General features: G+C 46.5%; 1 long non-coding RNA gene across 1 annotated transcript; it reads right to left on the bottom strand.

Annotated features, from left to right (window-relative positions):
* Positions 1 to 1379: 1379 nt before the first annotated feature.
* On the bottom strand, positions 1380 to 21037 carry LOC125443287. Its single transcript, XR_007246106.1, has 3 exons — positions 21019 to 21037; positions 12233 to 12234; positions 1380 to 1528 (listed from the first exon to the last, which is right to left on the bottom strand). It is a non-coding gene; the product is annotated as an uncharacterized LOC125443287 (long non-coding RNA).
* Between the last annotated feature and the right edge of the window lie 2888 nt (positions 21038 to 23925).

The raw sequence follows: 23925 nt of genomic DNA, 5'->3' as shown, positions 1-23925 counted from the left end.
GAGGCACCTAAAAACAGGGCCTCAGAACTGGTGCTGCTCATTTGGCACCGGTTTCCAAAACGCTGTTTTTGAAAAGACTCGCTCGTTGAGTGAGTTTCAAAAACAGAACCCCCCCCCCCTCGGTTGGGTGGAAAAGCACGATGGTGCTTCATTTCAGAGGCAGAAACCGTGCAAATTGCGTCCCTGGAATGGTTATTTTTACTGTTCCAGGGGAGCTGTTCTTGGCTCGTGTGGAGCGGACCTTTGAGTCATCAGCAGCTTGTTGAATCCTGGTCTCATAAACTAATCATAGTAAGAATGCACCATGTTTCTGTGTGACATCTGAATCAAGCACATATTTGAAGTGAGTCACGAATGGCTCCCAAAACTATATGAAATCCCTTATGCTTTGTCACTCAGTCATTTAGACTTATAATATACAGGCAGAATTAAAGCATACTGGCACACGCTGTTTCATCTTAACGCCTTTTTCATAAATAAGACTTTTTATGACAGCTTACCCTGCTTTCATGTGCGTCTAGAGACAGTTGCTTCCTCAACATCTAACAGGTGGGATTCTCAGTCAGGCCAAGGACTAGGTTACAAGAGACTCAATAAATGCCCTTTGAAAGCACACGTACATTAAAGATTTTTGCTGTGCAACCTTCCAGAGAGTTTGTCAAACATGCAAGCTAATAATTCTTGGCCAACTCTATACTCTGTTTCACATCAAGATGTTAGTAGAGTGTATGTTCCTCCATCACAAAACAAATAAGGGCCAACCTTCTTTGTTGTAGAATGCTCTGCCTGAGTTTTAGCACCTACATAACCTTGCTTCCCTGTGTAACCCCCATGCTCAGAATGGGTTGACCCAGTAAGGGGTGATGACTCAAAGCAGCAAGAGGCTGCAGACCTCATGTAGTTTGGAGGAGACGAGGCTACCAGACTCGGACCTTGGTTGTATAAGCCCTTAACACCTTGTTAAGGTAACTGCAATATTGTTGGGAACTACTGGGAAGGTGGTAGTTTATATTTGCTATGTTGTAAATGTTGGAGTTTATTGTTTCAGGGTTTCTTTTTATGTTTGTAATGGGTGAGAGTTCTCCTGGAAACCTTCACCATTTTGAATCCTGTTCACCATGCCCTTGGAGTCTTCAGGAGCCAACCCACTTGCAAAGAAGAATTGGACTTGGCAGTATCAGTAGACTGTAAATATAAGGACTTGAAAATGCAACCTGAACAGGACCTTGAAGTGTGGTGTTAAATGTTGATGTTATATGTTATATGTTAAGAAAGTAAACCATTTTGTTTTTTTAAAAAATTGTTGTTGCAAACTCATTCCAAGTTCTGCCCCACAGAACCCACAAACTGAGGTTACACCTGCTCACCCCCATCCCCCGTCCATTTGAAAGTTTGAAAGTAAAAATACATTTTGGCTTAAATGCTCTTGGATCAAAGTACCATGTGCAATAATGCACAAAATAATGCTTTTGACAAAGGCAGTGTGTAAAAAAGAATGATAATTCTCATATTCATTCAGGACTACATTCTAATGCATAAGCATACAATTTTCTCAACTGCTGCCCTTCAACTGACCAAACTAACATCTTTATGTGAACAGAGTATAGGAGTATTTCAAATTGCTCTGCTCTCATAGTGCAGGAAAATGGAGCAATGGATACCAAGACAGATGATTTTCTGTATTCTAATCTATGGAATATTTATTGCATTCTAGGCTTCATGATTTCCAGAGGAAATACAATCTTCTGGATTTTTTTAAAGCCCCACTTACTGGCTCAGATCAGTTTTCAAGATGTATAAAAGACACATAGGAAACAAAAAATGCGTACTTTTTAACACCCATATCAAATTATATCTGCCATTAAAATCACAAAACAAATAGGAAGATCTTATTATTCTGCAACAATTAAATGCTTGTCAACCGTCTCTAGTGAGTCTTACAAGATAACGTCATAATTAACTAAAATACCTGCGGAGACATGTGCCAATTCTCATGAAGATTTGAAATTCAGGATTCTTGGAGTTTCCAGTGAATATCATAATTACTTTTTTATTATTCAGATCTGTCCAGTTTTAATACTGCATGCTTCTTCCTGAAAATCAACCCCTACATGTAGAAAGATAGCATGTCAGTGAGAAAATAGGGTAGGCATTTCTCCCTGTATTCCACTGGAAATGGATTATGGGAAATCTGTCAATCATGTTACACACATATGCACACATACACAGCTGCACTTTGAAGTTCAGATTCCAGTTTACTGCCACCGTGAGAGCTGCCCATAAGTGAGATCTGCCAAGCCAGAGAGCTCTAACTCCAGGAGCAAGACTCTGGCCCCTCCACCCACCTGCAATAAGGATACCTACCCTACATAATTGTTGCAAGGGTTTCTTTCATACTACCCATCTGGCATTCTGAAGGACTGCTGTTAATGCCCATTCATTTTAATGTGTTTTTCCCCTCAAAAAGTGATTCTTTTTTCTTCAAATGCGGTGGAATGAGGAAGTAGAGGAGAGTTCCTTGACTCCCTGCCTGGATTTTACATGGTCCAAAAGGTCCAAATGTCTCAGTATGTCCTGGCTTTGGGTAGGCATAAACATATGAAAGGGAAGCAGATGAGAGATCATTACAGTCCCATAATGCCGCCACCAAACTCTGTCTTCTGACCCAATCACTGCTTTGCCCAGCCACCATCAAGCCTTATTAAAATCCAAGCTGCTCTTGGGTACTGACTTGGAGGGGGGGGGAGAAGATGGGGGGGGAAAGGTTAAACTGCGCATCAAATACTGAAGGTAGCAAAAAGAATGTGGAGCCCAATTAAACCTTCAGCGCGGCTCTCCCTCATAAACACTTGCTACTTTTATTCCCTCTGGATCACATTTCCACGGCAGTTTGAATGTGAACCCGGTGAGAACCTTTTCATGCAACCTCTGTTATTGAGCGCGGTCCAGCCCAGTTCTTCTGGGTGAGTGCCTTCTTATTCCCTCCCTATTAATCATCCGCTGGCCTTCGAACACCTGGGACTGACTTCCACCCCCACTGTTGCTATATCGACAATATTCCCTGTTGATTTCCTCATTTTCTCAGCCCAGGCTCGAATGACCTCTTTAAAATTCTTTATAAACGTCAGTAATTGCTGCATCAAACTTCAATTCATTACTTTCCTGGGCCTCATGTATTTTGATGATATGAAAGTTGACTACATTTACATGCAAATTGAAGTTTTTTATATTAATAAGGGCCAGTAAAAGGAAGACGACTGCCTGGGTAATGCTCTATTATGACTTTTAAATACATTTGCCCGTGTTTCGCCGCTCGGTATTAGCGCAGTCTGACCACGAGGAAATCATGTCGACCTGATTGCAATTTTGTTTCCCAATTGAAAGTACAATTTCATCAGGTTCCCCTGTCATTTCTAATAATGGCTAAAGTTTGTTTGCTAAATTGAGGAATTTCTCCCTGGCTCTGGCTGGATGGGAAAACAGGTGAGCACGGGCAGCTGTTTTCCAAGGGAGTGTGTTATTGTGGACTACCACCAGAGCCAATCCCACCAAGAACCAAATGACTGCAGGCCTATAGCAACTGAGCTTCTTGGTTTTTAAGCATATTAAGGGGTGATAGAAAATTTTCGCAAACAAAACCATTTGTTTACTAGGGTGGTATTTGTGTCTTTTCATATGGGAGAATGGAATATATGAAAAGGTATGGTTTTTTTCTTTAAAAAAAATTAAAGCTAGTTGTCCTAAAAGGATCCACAGATCATGCTCTAGTATTTGCCAATCAACTTTGTTCCAAAATTTTCCCTGGGACTGAGGTTAAATTGGCCGGTTCTCTTGATCATCTTTTCTCCCTTTTTAAAAAACTGGCACAGGATTCAAAGAGACAGCAACATTGCGGTTGTCTGCGGGATGCTGCAGACTATTCTTATACCATCTTTGGAAATTACTCAAGGAACTCCAGACAGAGAATTGTAAGTTCTCTGTGACTAAGCAAGGTCTCCTGCTGCTGCTAGATAGAGTAGAGCAGTGGTGGTGAACCTTTGGCACTCCAGATGTTATGGACTACAATTCCCATCAGCCCCTGCCAGCATGGCCAATTGGCCATGCTGGCAGGGGCTGATGGGAATTGTAGTCCATAACATCTGGAGTGCCAAAGGTTCGCCACCACGGGAGTAGAGGGAACACCACTGGAAAGGTCTGAGAAGGAGCTGCTGCAGATTTCACAGGTTAAATGCTGGAGCAGATCTCAGACTCGTAGAATTGAAAAGTTGGGATGGGCCAACCAGTCCAACCCTCCCCCCCCCCACACACAAAGGCAGGGTGACAAATAAATGTCCAGTCTCCACTTAAACAGTGGGCAGGGAGGGAAAGAACCGACAACACCCCAAGTTTTGCTTTCTTCACATCTTCTTTAAATAAGAAGTAGATGGTGTCACCAGGGCCTGGCTCTGTAGGGCCAGATGAGGCCACATCTCTGCTTCTGGATATTTTCACTGAAGTGAATCCCATGGGGCTTTTTTTAACAAAGCAATCCTACGCCCACTTGCTTGGGAAAAAGCCCTATTCAATATAGACTGTTGTTTCTGAGTAGACATACAAAAGCATCGTGCATTCTGGCAGGGGTGAGGAAGAAGTGCATTAGTTCTTGGTGCTAGTTTTTAAAATTCAATTTTATATAGCCAAAGAAAAATAGATCTGGTAGCCTTCAGTGTTCAGCAAGGCCTATTTACTGTGTCTATAATTTTGTATAGCTCATTAAGCTATAACCTGCAAATATTTATTTATTTATTTCTTATATTTGCACACAAAAGCTGTGAATAACTTATGTAAGTGCTATAAATATTTCAAAAAATTCAACATTAATAAGTGTGCTAAATACATTTTTCCCTTGGGTAGCTTAAATTTAAGTAACAATTAAAATTAAACAATTAAACAATTAAAAACAGACAAACTTACGGTTAAAATAAATGAAAACAGTGGCTGTTAAAAACATATGGTCCAAAATTCATGTAACAATGAATTGATGGGCCTCCATACCAAGTCAATTTGAATTTGTGGGTTACCAAATCATGCAGGTTTGGGGCAAACAGTGGTGTCTCTACAGAAAATGGAGCCCAGATAAAGAATTGATTTTGCACACGTGCACACGCACACACACACACACACTCACACACACACACTCACACACCCACCAAGAATCCAGCAGCCATCTTTTTAATAACTTTCCAGGTGCTACCATGCCTTGGACCGGGGCTTTCCCCTCATGAGTGGTGCTTGGTGCATTCTTTTGGCTGCTGCAAGGGCTTGCGCGGCTCCAGCCCTCCTAAAGCCCACTCACCAGTCTCTCTCCTCCCTCCCATTGCCCCTCCCCTTCCCCTTTCCAAACCAAAGGCATTCCTTTGTATTCCTGCCCATTGCAGAGGCAGAAAAGGAGAGGGGGCCCAGGGGAAGCTGGAGAGTGGGATCCCAGAGCTTGCTAGAATCTCATCCCAAAAGCCATTGGTATATTTTTGGCTGGTAGGGCGAGCTGCGTTTCTCCCTCCTTTTCTGACCCCACGTGACTAAATGGCTGGAGCCCAGGGGCATTTGACCCCATATGTTCCTGTGGGTGGTATGCCCCTGGGGGCAGATCTTCAAGGTATTTGCTAATCAACCCTGTTCAAAAATTTTCTCTAGGACAGAGGTTAAATTAGCCAGCCAGTCGTTCGTTTGATCATCCTTCCTCCTTTTTTAAAAAAACTGGCACAACATTCACCTTCTCCAGTCTTATGACACATCCCCCATCCTTCAAGAGGCTTAGAAGATAATGGACCACAGCTCTGCCAACCCCCTAGATAGTTCTTTAAGCACTCTTGAGTGGACACATCTGGCCCAGAAGACCTATACAGCAGCGAGGGGCAGTGAGGGGGCAGCGAGGGGGCAGAATATGGGTACCAGGGGATCCCAGTGGTCTGGGGACGGGGTAGATATGTCGGTAGGAGGGGGCCATATGAGAGAAGGGGGGGGAGATGTATTCATGTTTCGACTCCTTCTCGGCCTCCGCCCATCCCGGGAGGCATGTGGGCGCAGGGGCCTTGTGGTATACCCTACTTCGAGTCATTGGTGTTGATAATGCCAGGTCCATTAATAATAAACAACTACCCCAGATTTCCCTCGGGTGTAGTCAGTGGACCTGGCCTGCATCACTGAGAGACTCCAGCAAGAGCAAACGGTCGCCTTGAACTAAGTCTCGCCTCCCAGGTTTCGCTTTGTGTCCACCAGCCTCGAACACAAGGGGCCGGGAGGTGTGGCGATGTTCATCCGGGAGTCTATCGCCTTCAGGCCAGTCCCTGCCCTCACCTCCGGGTTCGAAAAAGGCCGGACTGAGGGCTGTCAAGGGAGAGGTTGGCCGCTTCTCCTGGTGTACCGGGTCGCCTAGCACACCCGGGTGACCGCCTGCCGCATTGCTGGAGGCGGTGGCCGAAAGTGGACGCTATGACTCTCCGGACTTATTGTCTTGGGGATTTCTAACGTCTATGTGGACACTGCCTCATGCTCAGCGGAAAGGACCTGGTGTCATCCATGCTTGGGATTCTCCCTATTACACACTGACGCCACTCGGGCGAGGCCGGGTCACACTTTAGACCTTGGTTTTGGGCAGGAGTGAATATGGTCGCATCCTCTGTTAAAGAGTGCCGTGGTCCCACCATTTTGCCCTGAGGGTCCGGGTGGATTTTGCCGCCTCTAACCTGCCTAGGGCGACGTGGACTTATTTATGTCCTACTGCTGGAGACTTATGGAACCAGATAGGTTCCTGAATGCTCCCAAGGGACCCTGAGCTCCTCCTCTGGTGCCCCTCGGGATGAGCAGGTGACAGACTGGAATTCCAGGCTCCCTCTGATGCCATCGGTAGAATGCCCTGCGCCCCCCCCAAGGCCCCGCCACGGGCAGGCCCTTTGGTATACCGAGAGCTGCGCCAAATGAAGCGGAAACTCGGTATTGTGCCAGAGCGTAGTGTGATGGGAAGCTCCTGACTAAGGGACGAACAACTTATAGGACGCTTTATGAAGGCCTATGAGTTGGCTGCACACGGAGGGCTTAAGAATGCCCATTTCGGCCCTCCCTCAAATGATCTGCCAGCTCCCTCGCCCAGCACAACTTCTTCTTTTCGATCGCTCGATCCCTCACCTCTTTGGTGGAGGGGTCTACAATTCTCAATTGGCAATTGGCTGTGAGGCATTTCAGAGCTTTTTTTGTAGATAAAGTCGCATCCTCCGCTGACCTTCCGCCACGCTTGATACAGTAACAGAACTCTCGAGGCTCCTCGCCGCTTCAGGTCCTAGTCTGGACCGGTTTTCCTACTCTGTGAGTCCGAGTGTTGACAGGGCCCTAGCTGCTGTTAGACCTACTACCTGTCCTCTGATCCGCAAGGCCCTCCTGGTTGGGATTAAAGCTTTCTGCCGAGGAGTGCCACACCCCACCTGTTGAATATATTAACTGCCCTCGAGAAGGAGTATTCGGGTGGGTTGAAGGAGGCAGTGGTCCGCCCCACTCTTAAAAAAAGACCATCCTTAGATCCTGAGATCTACACCACCATCCCGCTTGAACTTGTCGCCTCGGGAAGGTAATTGAGAGAGTGGTGTTGAGCAGCTTCAGGCTTCTGAGGACACACATCGCACCTCATCCTTCCAGTCTCAAGCCTGGGTGGTTGGGCATGGGACGGAGACCGCTCTCATCACATCACAGATATGTTCGTGATGCAGCTAGACCGAAAGACCGGCGCTGCTGGTATTGCTCGATCTTACAGCAGCGCTTTGGATGTGGTCAGATCACGCACCCTTTTGATCCACCCCCGCCTGGTTGGGCCTCTGGGAGGCGAGGCACAGTCCCTTCAATGGATTTCACCAAGCTTCTCCAGGGTCAGGGCCAGCAGGTGGCAGGCGGGATGAGGCCTCCACAGAGCCCCACTCCACTGTGGGGTTCCTCAGGGGCCTTGCTTCCCTCAGCTCTTATTTAACATCTACATGCCCCTCACCAGCTGGTGGCGCGGGAGTTTTGGGCTGGTCTGTCACCACATGGATGACACCCAGCTCATTCTGTTGATGGAGGGGGAGCGGCCTCCGCCCCTGGTAGCTCTACAGCACTGTCTTGAGTCAGTTGCTGGTTGGAGTTGAGACAGAGAGGTTAAAGCTTAACCTGGCAACTAACATCTGAGGTCGCTTTGGCTGGGCCGGGAGAGAACCCGAGGGAATTTCAGCCGCCAAATCTGGAGGGGCCGCGTTGGCCTCCCAACATCTCTGGCTTCCGCCAGCCTGGGGGGTCCGCCTGGACTCTTCATTATCTATGGAGGGAACCAGGTGGGCCCATGTTACCTAGGTTATGCGTTCTTCCACCTTCGCCAGGCACGCGGCAAGCTGGCTCCCCTATCTCTCTCAAGTCCCACCTGGCCACTCTCTCAGATCCATCGCGACGGTCACCTCGAGGGGCTTGATTATTGTAACTCGCCACGCTGGCCTTCCTTCCCTTGCGACTGATCCGGAAGCTGAAGTTGGTCCAGAATGCAGCGTAACGCGGCTTCTAACAGGCGGGTGGTTATTCAGATCATATCACCCCTGTGTGCCGCCTGCACTAAGCTTCCGTGGAGTTCCGATCGTTTTCAAGGTGCTGGTTTTAACCTTTGCGTCTTTACAGCTGCGCCATGGGGCTCCACATACCTGCGGGACCGCATCACCCCTTATGTCCTACGCCGTATAGGTCGCCAAGTGCTGCAACGGGTGATCTACATGGTGACCCCTGGTCTCTCAGGAATATGGCTGCTTGGTTTCAACCCGGGCTAGGAGCCTTTACTGACTCTGGCCCCCGCCTGGTGGAATGCCTTACCTCTCCAGCAGCGGACTCCTGCGGGACCTTAATGAGTTCGCAGGGCCTGCAAAGGCCGACGGAGCTTTTCCACCGGGCTTCCGGGGAGGCCGCCCGTGGATCTACTGCCCTCATCGGCTAATTGAATTAGAAAAAAAACTGAGGAATGCCTGGCCGTTCCATTAAAGCTGGGCCTGTCCCACTTATAAATTGCATCCCAGGCCCTACTTAATCCCCTTTCTCTTCTTTTTTTTAATGGCCTCAGCGGGGCTTCTGCCTTAATTAATTTATGAACTGGGTTGCTTAACCTATAGTTCTGTAGTAAACTGCTGCTTAAGTTCTTGTGGTTTTACTGATTTTTAGTTATTTTATGTTGGGTTGATTGCTGTCTATGTAACAGCTATAGTTGGAAGTCACTTTGCAGGCCATTCTCGTGATAGGCTGGCCTATAAGTTTAATAAAATAAAATAAAATAAATATACTCATTCAAAGTATCCAGATATTTCTCTGAATAACCTCTGTACTTTTATCCACCTGCAAACCCAAATCCTTCATACCACTGTCCCAAGTGGTCTCTCCTCTCTTTCAGAGAGAACATTAAATAACTTAGACATTACATCTCTCTGACTTTTGCTTTACCCTCTGTTACATTTTCTCCATCTTTATCCAATAGCCTTTCACCCCCCTTATCCCTTATTTACTTCTCACACAACTCTCTCTCTCTCTCTCTCTCTCTCTCTCTCTCAATAATAAGCTTTATTATTGTGAGCTTCTCTGGCCAATATTAGCTCATTCTGAGCTCCTGTAATATCCACCCTACACCAGAGTATAAGGTGAAATATTTCTGCAGTCTGAAGAAAACCTTCCATCATTTAGCGACCTGTAGCTACTATTACTCAGTAATTCACCCGTCCTTCTATTTCCTAAATAAAACAGTTTTTCCCTTTAACTCATCATAGTATTCTCTAGAAGCCAGTGCCAATCCTCTGATAGCAATTCACTGGTCGACCCCAGCCCCAAAGACCTTTGGTTCGCTACCTGGTGGAATGCACTCCCGGGGGGACATTAGAGCCCTGCAGAGTTTCAATAAATTCTGCAGGACCTGAAAGATCAAAATGTTCTGTTGGACCTACAACTGAAGTCACCTGTCCATAGTCATAATATCTTGACCCCTGAGATATCCCCCCTCTTCTCTTGCCCATATGATTTATAAAAGATGGGATTGACTTGTGAATGAGGTATTGTTAAACCACCATCTGTGCAGTTATCATGTATTACAACACTTAAACAATTAATTTGTAAAATGAGTTTTAAAACTGTATTTTAAATATGTGTGTTAGTCACCCTGATACTGGCTCTGGCAGGGAGGGTGGAGTATTAAGTTAAAACAAATAAATAAGTCTCCAACACTCATCAGGGATATTAAAATCACTTATAGCCACTAGGTCATATTGTTTGATAGTACCATATAAATCATAATAATCCTTACATAATTAATTATGTAGAGGGTAGAACATTTCAAACAACACTATCTCCAGCTGTCCATATGTAAGCACGGTAATCCTACCGTGTTTCCCCGAATATAAGACAGTGTCTTATATTAATTTTTGCTCCCAAAGATGCGCTATGTCTTATTTTCAGGGGATGTCTTATATTTCTGTATTCTGTTCGTCAGGCATGCTTCCAAAACAAAACTTTGCCACGTCTTACTTTTTGGTGATGCCTTATATTTAAACGCACTTCAGCAAAACCTCTACTACATCTTATTTTCCGGGGATGTCTTATATTCGGGGAAACAGGGTAGCAGGAGTAAAGTGGAATTTTTTTTAAAAAAATGCACTTCCAAATGCCTAGCTCTTTGGTCTTTAATTGGGTTTCCAGCCTCAAGATGGTAGCTAAGATCTACCACCATCACAACTGATCTCCAGGAGACAGAGATCAGTTCCACAATGAAAAGTTCCACTGTGCCCTGACTGCCAACTTGTAACACAGCACAAAGCATAGGTGCAAATTTTAATGGTGAGAAAGTGCAAGAAAGTGCAAATATTATACAATCCTCTGATATAATATAGGTAGGCATAAACTTTATAACAATGTCTTCCTTTGTCAATACTCAATAAGCCACTACCAGAGCATCTTGAGTCACTAAGTACTAGGGAGCCTGCTTCAAGAATTCTGAGTGCAGACTACAGAACAGTCAACAACAATGTTTAGTGTGTCGTCTGCGTGTTCTGTCAATCCCTCTGTTAGACTCTTGAAAAGGTTCTCCAAATAGCTCGTTTCCCATTCCCCTTGGATCTGTAGTGTTCTCCTGGTGAAATTGACATGAATATACTGAAGACACTAGAGCTGCAGAACACAAGCTGTGATAAGCACCGTTTTTAGGGAAAACCTCAGTGTTCCCGTTAGTTCCGTCAGGTTGACTTCAGGGCTGTGATGGTAAGTGAAAAAAAAATGACCAACTGGTCTATTCTAATATTCATTAATATAAAACAATCATAAATACTGTCATGAATACAATATCAATAAATATTGTATTGATTAGGATCGATACCTTGGGTTTTTCTTGTGGGGTGTGACTGAGGAGGGCATGGCAGGGACACAGGAGCACATAGGCGCGTCTCTGGTAGCCGTTCCCTCTCGCTCTGGCCCTGCCTACTCTTGATTAGGAAATTCCTGGAAATTGCATAGATGAAAGGGTGGAATTGTGAAAACAGCGTGGTTCTTAGTTTTCAGTGCTCTTGCTGATTTCTGTGGGACCTAAGAACTTAAGAATGTCCTTGCTGGAGCACACCAATTGCCCATGAGGTCCAACATCCTTTTCGCAACAGTAGCCAGGCAAGTTTCTCAGACAATTCAGTGGTCAAGGCCCACTGGCAACCACCTTCCCTGCAAACTGCTCCACAGCCAGTGGCGTAACGCCAAGGGGGCTGGGGCATGACGCACCAAACACATGCCAGTGCAGGGGCATGGCAGGGGCATTCCAAGGGCGTTCCCGGGTGTGGTGGGGGTGGGCGGCATGTGGCAGGGGCGCAGGGCGCAGTTTCCCCTCTCTTCAGCCCTGTCCACAGCATCTCACTCTGACCAACAGAGGCACATGGAAACCAAATGTCCCATCCACCAGCAAGAGGCCCAGTTGCTCTGGATCCAAAAAAGGACAGGCAGCATTTTAAATCTAATAAACAAACTCGCCTGCATAAATTTATCCATCCCTTTTTGAAATCCATCTAAGCCAACAGTCAATGCCTTACCTCTTGGCAGTGAGTTCTGCACTCCTTGGGTAAACAGATTGTTCCTTTTGCCTTTCCTGAATCTATTTCCAATCAGGATAAAGCCACTGGATTATTATCTGAAATGTAAACAAGATTTGGTGGTTGGGGGTTGTTGTCGGGATGACCACTCATCACCCGCGTCAGACATTTCGCTAAAATCTGATCAAGTGCACTTCATATGTTTGTTTCTTCCTTGTATCAAAATGCTCCCCTGAAAATGTTTTGCACGGTTAAACAGTGTAGTGGGTGACAACTCTAATAAGCCTTTGATTTTTCTATGTAGATTTGCTAAACACACAAGCGTGGTTTGGAGCGTCTCGTGTGACACTTCCTTGCTGGGCCGGTTAATTTCTTTCTTTCTCTCTTCCCGGCCTTTCATCCGTTCCTACTTTTACACTTGCTCAAAGATTAGCTTTATCTCTGAGTAGTAAACAAGGTAAGCTGTTCACATAACTCTCTAAGCCACTGTATTGTAGCGTCAATGGCCTGGAGCGGGTGGCTTTTCCTGACGACGACGTTTCAATTTCGACACTACCGCACTGCAGCAATGTCACATTCCATTTATGCCGTGAGACTCAGTGGAAGACAGGGATCATTATGTGGAGAACATTGAGGAAAAAATGCATTACACTCTGATCATAACCATAAAAGTAACTAAAGAGAAGGAGACACGTACAGACACGCTGGCAGCGGATGTAATAAAACTGAATAAGCGTTGCATTTGGGGAGAGGGGAATGGCAGAAAGGGGGCAGATTTAGAGAGGGGACCGGCCACTTCACTAACATTGTCAAGCTTGAGTCAAATGGTATTACTGCTGACACCTCTGGCTATAGTACATTGCTTCGAGATTCAGTTTCTTCACTTCTCTTTGGTTATCCTGGGGAATGTAATTCTCTTGCACTGCAGATACTGAAATAATCATCTGAAGTCAGGCTCTCCCCCCACCCACCCCTTCACTCTTATGGCCTTTCTTTTCCTCACTAGGGGCATAGGTTTAGACCAGGGGTCTGCAACCTGTCTCTCTCCAGATGTTCATGGACTACAATTCCCATAAGCCCCTGCCAGTATGGCCAATTGGCCATGCTGGCAGGGGCTGATGGAAATGGTAGTCCACGAACATCTGGAGAGACACAGGTTGCAGACCTCTGATTTAGACATATAGTCAGAAGGATATGTTATTCTTTGAATGGGCCAAGTCTCGTAGATTAGGTTGGTCTATGTTATGGCCCCTGACACCCCCAAAATATTATTTATATATATTTCTGCTTTAAAATAATATTGGCAAAAGCCAGTTGCCAAAAGCACTCCTCTGGGTGTAGGTAGCCGCATGATCACTTGGCCACAAGCTAAAGGTCAAAACTACTTTAACAAAAGCTGAATTAAGATAATGAGTTACTCCTGGTAACCTGGAGGTCTCATTTGAGTCGCTAGCATGCTTGATTACCACACCTTGCTATAGGAACTGTTAAAGACAAAGGATATGGAAAGTCACCCTGCCAGGAGATACTGAATCCTTTAATTTGCATTGGAAACACAGGTCAGCAGCAAATACTTACTGCTCTGCATTTCTCCCTCCTTTTGTAATGGTTCTCCTAAAAGCCTTTACCTCTCCCAAGTCTAAAGGTCTCAGCCAAAATCTGAATATCTTGGGCAGTGACCCTACAGGGTTAATCTGCATGGGAGCATTGCAGCCCTCCCTCATTCAGCTCAATAATGTAATTTGGCCCTATTGTCACGGGATTAGCAATAGGTGAGCGGACTCATCAAGGTCAGCACCCCAAATCCAGCACAGATGCTGCAGAAGTAAAACTTGCTCTGATTGGTTCCTTTTCCCGCCAAGGAACGATCTACCCTATAAAAGTTTAGTTCACCTGGAGCATATTGCTCATTGCCACATGTTCCTCCCTTGGTCTTGTTGGTGTTGAGACACGATATCGTCTTCACAGGGTTTCTGTGCTGGCGTGGAATCCCTGCCTTCTACTTCTTCTACTCCTAAGAATAATTAGGTAACGTATTACCCTGCAAAAAACCCCATTCCTCCTCTATCCTCCCAATCTATCTTTCAAACCTTTTTATATACTAGAACTTGAATGTATATGCTCTTTTGCCTTACTGTGTGTGTGTATTTTTGAACCAAATTCACATAAAACGTTTAAACTCAATTTGGACTCTTGCGCTCCTCTGTGGAATATTCTTTGCCAGAATCCCTTCCCTGTAGACATAGTCCCAAAGATCCCCTCAGCCAACCTCTCGCAGCCAACGTGAGTTTTACCTTTTATTCCCCTGTGCTACTTAAGAATTTAAACGTGTGCTGTTACATTCTTAGCAGCTGGTGGAGAATCCCTTTCCTAAATCCCCTTCCCCTGTTAAGGTTGTTACAACTAGGACTAGGAAGGGTGGATCCAAACTCTCAGACTCCCAACAACCACAAATCCCGCCCCCATAGCTGCCGCACGTGGCTTGTAAAAGTTAAAAAAACCTGGAGAACCACCCCCCCCCCGCCCATGACTTGAACAGCTAAAAAAGGGGAAAAATCGAGAATCCCCCCAATACCTACCTTGCATTGATGTCTGTGTTGGGAGGGATTCTCTGTTATGATGGGAGCTCTGTGTTGGGGATTCTTTGGTGGGCTTCAAAGCTAACCTGAAGCAGGAAAGGTGTGGGGTGAAGAGAGAGGAGCTTTAAGCCACCTTGATTCTCCCTGTCCCTAGATTCCTCCTCGCAGGAGAGAAAGGGGTGGGGGAATCTCCAACTCTGCTTGTTCTATTGATCTGGCTTCAGATCTCAGTCCGTTATGTGTGTGTTTTTAATTTATTGCCAGGAGGACACAGCAGGAGGGGGAAAGTTTAAACTGGCCAATTAAGTGTGAGCATAACTGCTCAACACTGCTCTTTGGCCAATCAGGGAAGGTTTTTATTCCCTGGGATCTTGGTAGCCTGTTTGCCTACATGGCCCAAATGTATAAATTGCAGGCGTACTGGTTCCACACAACCCATACTGTGCCAGAGACTCAAGAGAGGCAGGCTCATTGTTCAAGAAGAGCTTGAACTTGTCCTGCCTCTATCTCATGACTGGTCATTAAGAGCCTGCCTTTGTGGGACACACCAGCCCTGCAGAGGAGACCTTCCTGGAGAGGAGAAAGAAGACGCCAAACAGTTTGATTTTACTTTTACAAACAATATGCTTTTGCTAACAGTTGAAAGTGTATAGCTTTCCTGTTGCTCTTTGGAATTGTGGGGGGCTGGGGGGCTGGGGGGGTTAAGGCCCCCAAAGACCAGGGTTCTTGGAGTTTAACTTGTTATTTGTTCAATTGTTTCACTGTTGTGTTTTTTGGGGGGGAGGGGAGGCCCACATAGGACTGCCTTAGTAGGGAAACACTGCAATGTTGTGATTTTATCTTGTTCTGCTGTTAGTTTGGATTTGTGAAATTTCTATATAGCCCCCCCCCCCACTCCTGGGTCTGTTCTTCTTGCTTTGCTTTGTGGCTAGGTTGCTACTTGCTCATTTACTTTGGTTCTGCTGTTCAGTTTGTATTAGCTTTTCCCCCCGCAAAGTACCTTTTCTTTAGAAGTGGTTTGTTTTCCTATAGGTCTTGCTGTGGCCTGGGCAGATCTGTGGGTCTCCCCACTTTAGAGAAGGTTGGGAGGCATTAGGGCAGGGAGAGCATTAATCAATCGATCAATCAATCAATCAATCAATCAATCAATCAATCAATTAATTCATATACCGCCCTCTCCAAAGGCTCAGGGTGGTGTCCATCAAAGATAAAACAATTTAAAACATCATAATATATAATTTACATAAAATAATACATAAAACCAAAACTACAGATGGCTTCAACCCCACCCTCCCCCCTTTATATACCCACGGGAGGCCAGATGTTCTTATGGCGGAGTTGACATCATCCCAGCTGGCCAAATGCCTGGTGGAACAGGTCCATTTTACAGGCTCTGTGGAAACTTTGTAAGTCCCGCAGGGCCCTGATCTCACCTGGAAGCCTGTTCCACCAGTTAGGGGCCAGAGCCGTAAAAGCCCTGGCCCTTGTAGAGGCCAGCCGGATCGCCTTGGGGACAGGGATCACCAGTAGGTCCGCCATGAGTGGAGGGGGCCAAGAGAGCTACATAGGGAGAGACGGTCCCTCAGATAAGCAGGGCCAAGGCCGCGAATGGCTTTGAAGGTCAATACCAAAACTTTAAACATGACCCGGTACTCAATTGGCAGCCAGTACGGTCGGTATAGGATCGGTGTAATCCGGTCCCTAGCTGTTGCCCCAGAGAGGAGCCTGTGTCCTTCTGGAGAGAAAAATGCCGCTTCCCCCCCTCCATTTGAAGCAGTGGGAGGGGTGGGATGGGGTGAGGTTTGCTGTTATGCCCAGCTGGCTCCATGGTACAGATTTCAATGGGGGGTGCTCTGGTGGGGGTCTTGCTGTGGGTGGGGGAACCAGATTTCACACAGGGCTGCTGGTGAGTCTACTGAAATGAACCAGCCAACTTTGCTGAAGTTTCCGTGGGAGGGGCCAATGCTGTGGGCATCCAATTGAAGGTGATGCCCACAGAATGAATGCCCAGCCATGAAAACTTCAGCAAAGTTGGCTGGTTCCTTTCAGGAGACTCATCAGCAGACCTGTGGAAAAATTGGTGCCCATACCCAGAACAAAACTCCACCAGAGCCCCCTCAAAAATCTCCAGCACCGAGCCAGCTGGGCATAACAGCAAGTCCCATTGAAGTCTATGTGTAAAGTTGCTGCTTAGCCTTGGGAGGTTTTCGTCTGACCAGGTTGGCGGCACGCCCAGATTGGGGAGTGTTTCTAGTATCTGCAGTTTCTAGTATCTGTATCTCCTGTTTCTTTTGCCTGCCTGTGTGAAACTGTTTTAATGTGGTTTTCGGATGGAAACTACAGGTGTTTATCTTACTTTGGCGGGAACTGGTGGGGTGCCCGTAAAAGAGGCTGTTCGAACGTTGGGAGGTCAGTTCCCGCATTGCTTGTGATCGATTTAGAATGCCAGCTCAATAAAGAACTTGAAACGTTACTTTTGGCCTGGACTTTAAAGGTTCCTTACACTATGGTGGGAAGGACCAATTAATTCTTCACACCATAGAACTTCCTGAAAAGCCTGGCAGATTCTGTGCTCTGTGGAATTACTGGGGTTGTCTGTGGGGGGCACATTTTTCAAGATAGAGGCACAAAACTTTCATGGTATCTTCAGGGGACTCTCCTGATAACACTACTCAGGTTTGGTGACCTTTGCTTCAGGGGGTGGTGGGAGATGGCCCCTACCCTCTTAAGGGACCCCCTTTTGGGGGACCATAAAATTGAACCCCCAGAAGCTTACACACTCAGAAATTCCCCACTGGCTACAATGGAGTCAAGGCACTTCAAAGCACAGAATCTGGGGAAATTTGTTGGGGGGCCTGTCAGGGGCACATTTTTAAAGCTAGTGGCACTGAAATTCCAGGGTACCATCCGGAGACTCTCCTAATGATACCACCCACATTTGGTGAAGTTTGGTTCAAAGGGGTAGCCCCATCTCCTGTTAGCTCCCATTGGAAACAATAATGGATGGGGGCTCCCCCTTTGTGGGTCCATAATTTTGGACCCCCTGAATCAAACTTCACCAAACTTGGGTGGTACACTCAGGAGAGTCTCGAGATGATAATCTGAATTCTGGTTTTGCTAGCTTTACAACTGTACCCCCTGAGGGCTGAAGCACAAAATCCAGCAAAAATACCAAATAATTCAGACGGACCCAAATATATTCGGATATCCAAATATATTCGGGCATACCGAATATGTTATTTGGGCTTATTCTGGCATACAGATACTTTTATGCCCAAATAAGCCCAAATCTGAATTTTGCCAAATATTGTGGGTATTGCTCAACCCTAATAGGGAGTGGTAAGACTAAAACAACGAGGCCATGTATTCATGACTTGCAGTGATTTCTTTCATCATGAGTTCATTTGGTCATCTTAGGCCTGGTGAAGGTGAAGAAGAATTTTACAAAACATCAGAGACAGTAGCTGTGGAAAATTGGAGCCTGGTGTCCACAGCTTACTACGTGTTTATAAATAGGCATTGTCCAGGACAAATGTTCTGTGTCTCTAAGCTGCAACTGAAATCAATTGCACTGTGAGATGTATGTTTAAGTTGAGAATGTGTTTGGCCCGAGATCAGCCAGCAAGCTTCTAGGACAGAGTGTGAATTTGAACCAGGGCCCAACAGTCAAACTGATATGACACATACTCCCTGGTCTCAGGTGAACTCACGAGGCCCTTACACCTTCCAATAAGTCTTCTGCCTAAGAAATTAACACTTAAAAAAAATAACTATTGCCAAGAAACATACTGAAACAGGATTGCATAATTTCCCAAACTCAAAAAGCCTGATAGTTTGTAAAGGATGTTTTCCTCTACCATTTTAATGCACCATGTGGCCAGCATGAATCTAATCTGGAGGAACCGGGTATGATTCCCAGCTCTGCCGCCTGAGCTGTGGAGGCTTGTCTGGGGAATTCAGATTAGCCTGTGCACTCAAACACACGCCAGCTGGGTGACCTTGGGCTAGTCATAGCTCTTCTGAGCTCTCTCAGCCCCACCCACCTCATAGGGTGTTTGTTGTGAGGGGGGAAGGGCAAGGAGATTGTAAGCCCCTTTGAGTCTCCTGCAGGGAAGAAAGGGGGGATATACATCCAAACTCCTCCTCCCTCCTCCTCCCTCCTCCTCCTCCTCCTCCCTCCTCCCTCCTCCCTCCCTCCTCCTCCTCCTCCTCCTCCTCCTCCTCCCTCCTCCTCCCTCCCTCCTCCCCTCCCTTTCTCCTTCTTCTTCTTCTTCTTCTTCTTCTTCTTCTTCTTCTTCTTCTTCTTCTTCTTCTTCTTCTTCTTCTTCTTCTTCTTCTTCTTCTTCTTCAGGATGTTTTCCTCTATCTTTTTAATGCACCATGTGGCCAGCAAGTGACAGAATTAGCTAAAAAATGAACAAGTCATAAAGATTTGTGATTTGGGGGAAGGGTATGAATTTATCAGAGAAAGCTGATTTGCTTAGCAACAGGATAAGTAACATGGCCATGGCCCTGTAGAAAACTTTCCTCTGAGGACTGGCTTCTATAGTATTCATTTAGGCTGCATGCAATACCCCGAGGAACCTCAGACAATCCTATAAAATGAAACGTATGGAGGAAACAAGGCAGGAGATGTCTAAATTCCACAGGGTACTGAAAGCAAAAGTGGAGGGGAGCAAACGTGGACAAGAACTCATTTCTTTTACAAGTTTGAAGTGTACAGAACTCTTGGTTATACAGAATAATTCACTTATGCCACATCCACCAGACAGTTGCTCCTCACTGGGAAGAAGTTAAGGGTGAAATTAAACATAGCAAAGAAGTCAGCCCATCAGAGTTGTTTGGCAATGAGCTTGCTGGGCGTTTTGAGGTAGGCCAGGTTCTTATGGTCAGTCCACACCTCGGAGGGGTTCTGGGCCCCCTCCACCCAATGTCTCCAGGAAGCCTGCGGATGGTGCATGTTTCATTGTCATCAACCATCCAATTCAGTTCTGGGCCAGAAAACTTACAGGACAAGTACGCACAAGCATGTAGCTTCCCGTCCTTCCCCTGTTGAAGCAGCCCCCAAAGCAACACCTGAAGTGTCGATATATAAAATAAATGGTTTGCTGGGGTCCACATGCTAGGGTTGGTAAATGGGGAAAAAAATTGGCCCTGGTTTGGATTTGGGCCCAGTTCGGGTGTATGGGCTCGGATCCCCCCCAGTTCCAAGCCTGCCAGGCTCGGATACACCCGAATTTGCTGTGACATCCGGGATTCTCGGATGCGTTTTTATTTTTTGCTTTTTTCACGTTTTGGCCTGCAGGGGGCGCATTTTTAAAGGTATAGGCATGACAAGTTCAGGGTATCTTCTGAATACTGTTATGATGAGGTTCCCCAAATTTGGTGCAGTTTGGTTCAGGGGGGGCAAAGTTATGAACCCCCAAACGGGATGCCCCTATCCCCCATTGTTTCCAAAGGTAGCTAATAGAAGATAGGGGCTATCTTTGATGGTCCATAACTTGGGCCCCCCTGGACCAAACTGCACCAAATTTGGAGTATATCATCAGACCAGTATTCAGAAGATACCCTGAAATGTTCATGTTGATACCTTTAAAATGCGCCCCCTGCAGGCACCCCCAGAAATTTGCCCAAGATTCTGTGTTCTGCATTGAATTTTTTCAATTGCTTTCAATGGGGGAATTTCTGGAGGAGACTGCAGGGGGCGCATTTTAAAGGTATCAACATGAACATTTCAGGGTATCTTCTGAATACTGTCCTGATGATGTTCCCCAAGTTTGGTGCAGTTTGATTCGGGGGGGGCAGTTATGGACTCTCAAGGATAGCATGGGGGATAGGGGCTATCTACCCCCCGAAGCAAACCTCTGTTCTAGGGCCAGCAGGAACTGTTCTAGGTTGTAAATTTCTGGCACATCTTCCTCTATTAGTCCCAGTAGCCAATTAGCAGCTTCCCCCCAGAGCTGGGTTCTGATCTCAAACACTCTCTTCTGGTCTAAGTAGAAGCTGCTACCATGGATCTCCATGTACGAACCCACTTGGATCAAGAAAAAGGCAAGTTCATCTGGATTCCCATTAATGTCCACCTTAAAACTTTTTCGAGTGCTCCTCCCTGCGGCGACTGACCCACCGCCCTGGTGGTAGGGACTGCGGTCCAGTGTAAGGTCGGCCAGTTGCCCCTGTAGGGAGCGCAGCTTGGCTCTCAGTTCACCTTCCACGCCGTCCCCCTCGATCCCCTCCTCAGCTATGGAGAGCTCAACAGCCGTTCTCTCCCTTTCCCCTTCGGCCATCAGGACTGACACTTGCTGTCAAAGGTCCAAAAGGTCAGATTGTAGCTGGTCCCTCTCCTGAGTGACGGAGCAGCAGTGGCATAGGGGGTTAAGAGCTCATGTATCTAATCTGGAGGAACCTGAGCTGTGGAGGCTTATCTGGGGAATTCAGCTTATCTGGGGAATTCAGATTAGCCTGTACACTCCCACACACGCCAGCTGGGTGACCTTGGGCTAATCACAACTTCTCGGAGCTCTCTCAGCCCCACCTACCTCACAGGGTGTTTGTTGTGAGGGGGGAAGGGCAAGGAGATTGTAAGCCCCTTTGAGTCTCCTGCAGGAGAGAAAGGGGGGATATAAATCCAAACTCCTCCTCCTCCTCCTCCTCCTCTCCTCCTCCTCCTCCTTTTCTGTCTGGAGTCACAGTGCTTTGCAAGCACGCTGCTGCTTGTCTGCTTCACAGCTCGATTCTCTCCCCTATGCTTGGGAATTGGCTAGGAATGTCACCAGGTGCGCTCGTTCCCCATCAACATCTTTGCTGAGGGTGCCGACCCCTGTTCAGGACGAACAGCGCACGGGGGGGGGGGGGGGTTGTGCCCACTCATTAGGGTGATCGGGTCCCTCGTCCTACTGGGGAGAGTCCGGGATAGCGGGCATAGATTTGTTCTCCTGCCCCAGCCATGCCTATTGGAGGTCTGGGTGGTAGAACAATAAGAGTGAGTTCCAGCACAATGTAAGGCTGAACATACTCAAACGCAGTTAATTTAAAGAAAATAACTTTTTTGATTTGCATCGCCCTAAATACGGGATGCTGGAACTGAGGATTCGTGTCCTCAGTTCCTGTATTTATTTTATTTTTGATAACAACAACCAATCAGTTTTCTCCCCCTGCCCAGTCTCTGGCCTCTCATTGGCCATGAAGCTCTGGTGGGATGTAGCTTCTCAGTTTGTTTTCCTGCTCTTGTTCGAAAAAGGCGGGAGCGGGTGCATGCTGGGAGTTGTAGTCCTGACAGCCTGTCCCAGAAATGACTCAAAGACTTTGTCCTGTGCAGCTGGGCCCCCAGAATTTTTCCAGAATTTTTCTGGGCAAACATCTGTCAGGAATGGCTAAGCAAGGGGTTAGACTAGATGACTGCAAGGCCCTCTACATGTCCAAGACACATTTCCTCAGTGCCAGAGGCCTGCTCCCTTTCTGCTGTTTGCATTTTCCCATTTAAAACCCCTGTGTAGCAAGACTTTTTTTTTAAAAAAAAGGTGAATTAATCCAGCCTAAAGTGAGATTAGCCAAGGCAAATGGACGGCATAAAACTTTCCAGGCATTCAGTCATCCCTACCTTGACAGGTTGGCGGCTCTTGCAGACAGCTATTAAATAATCAAGAAACTTAAATGGACACTGTCAAGGTGTTATAATGATTTCCCCATGCTAATATTTTAAATGTCTAACATGCTTTAAAACGTATTCCCAAGCACGGCCTAAGCAAACGTGAGGGAAATCACTCCTATCTGCCCCCCTCCCCCCGTCTTTTGCAGCCATCATGTCTCAGTGCTACCCTGGAGGGGGCACCTGGATTCAAAGTGTAGCTCCCCTGCTTTTCACATTCTTTCTATGATGCGTTCCAGCCTGAGTGGTAATGAGAACTCATTATAATGTTTATAATGTGCCCTCCTGCAGCTTGAATCTTGCAGCCTTCCAAAAAGAGATGCGTTTGAGTTGTGCCTTCATATCCTCCACTTCGTTATGAAATGTTACATTCAGGAGAATGTCAATGACGGAGGTCTCCTGACATACCAAACCAACCACAGCTCAGTAGCTATGCCTGGTGAGCAGAGATTCAGTCTTTATTACAATCCAAGATCAGCCAACAAACATAATAGCGATGATACATAATCTGCATTATGTATCATATGATCATCTACATTATGATCATATTTAACAATATTCAACACATATAATATACAGTATTTAAAATATAAAATACTGGGTTGTTAAAACTGAGCCACCATTTTCTGCCTTATTGAGTACTAGCGGGGCCCGGCCACGCGTTGCTGTGGCAATTGTCCTTCTCATCACAGTCCGCAACCCACACAGATGTCCATGCAGGTCCAATGATCTGCAGCATAGCCTTTTGGGGTGGTCAAATGGAATCCCTCTTTCCCTTTTCAATTCACATTGTTATATGGTTACTAAGGTTACCTTATACCTTAGTATAAGGTAACCCTTCCCATTCCACAACGGAACTGTCCAGAGTGTGAATCCCACTGTCCATGAGGCTGGTTGACACGCACAGTCCTGGCTTGGGTAAGGCAGAACTGGGGCAAGCAGGCTATCCCAGTCAGGCAGCAGAGGCAGGGTGGTGAGGCACACAGATCGAGGCCAGCTCCCTGGGTTCTTAAAGGGCCACGTGCAAAAGAAGCTGAGCCAGTAGTGTTGGTTCGCCCCCACCCCATGGATTTTTTTAGAAGAAAAAGGCAAACTCCAGCTCGCTTTTAGTAAAAGAGAGCTGTGGCGAATATGGGTGAGGAAGTGGGTAAGTGGTGGTTGGATGTGAGGGAGCGCAGAGTGAGGTGTGTGAGGATGAGATGGATGTGTTTTGTGTGGTAGCAGTGGGTGAGGCACAGAGTGTGAAAGTCACCAGCGTGTGAGGGGGGAGACCCCACCTGACGTCTCACATGGCAAAGTGTGTATGTGTTTCACTTCCACTCGTATTACATAACAGTATTACCTATTTACTGTTTCCACTGCTCATCTCTGCCCATCTGCATGAACATTCTAAGCCCTCATACCAAGCCTTCAGGCCACAGACAGACAGGCTGCACTAACATTCTAAGGGTGACAGTTAAACACAGCCAGCTCCATTGCCTGGTGTGCCAGGAAAAAGACGTTTTACCTGGCTCAGGTATGGACTTTCAGCGATTTGATGGTCCGATTACTTGCCCAGAACAGGGTGGAATGTCATGTGAAAATTTGGGGGCAATCCGTCCAGCCGTTTCGG

Source organism: Sphaerodactylus townsendi, linkage group LG14 (assembly GCF_021028975.2).
Source record: "Sphaerodactylus townsendi isolate TG3544 linkage group LG14, MPM_Stown_v2.3, whole genome shotgun sequence".
Taxonomy (NCBI): domain Eukaryota; kingdom Metazoa; phylum Chordata; class Lepidosauria; order Squamata; family Sphaerodactylidae; genus Sphaerodactylus; species Sphaerodactylus townsendi.
This window is presented reverse-complemented; position numbering and strand designations above follow the sequence as displayed.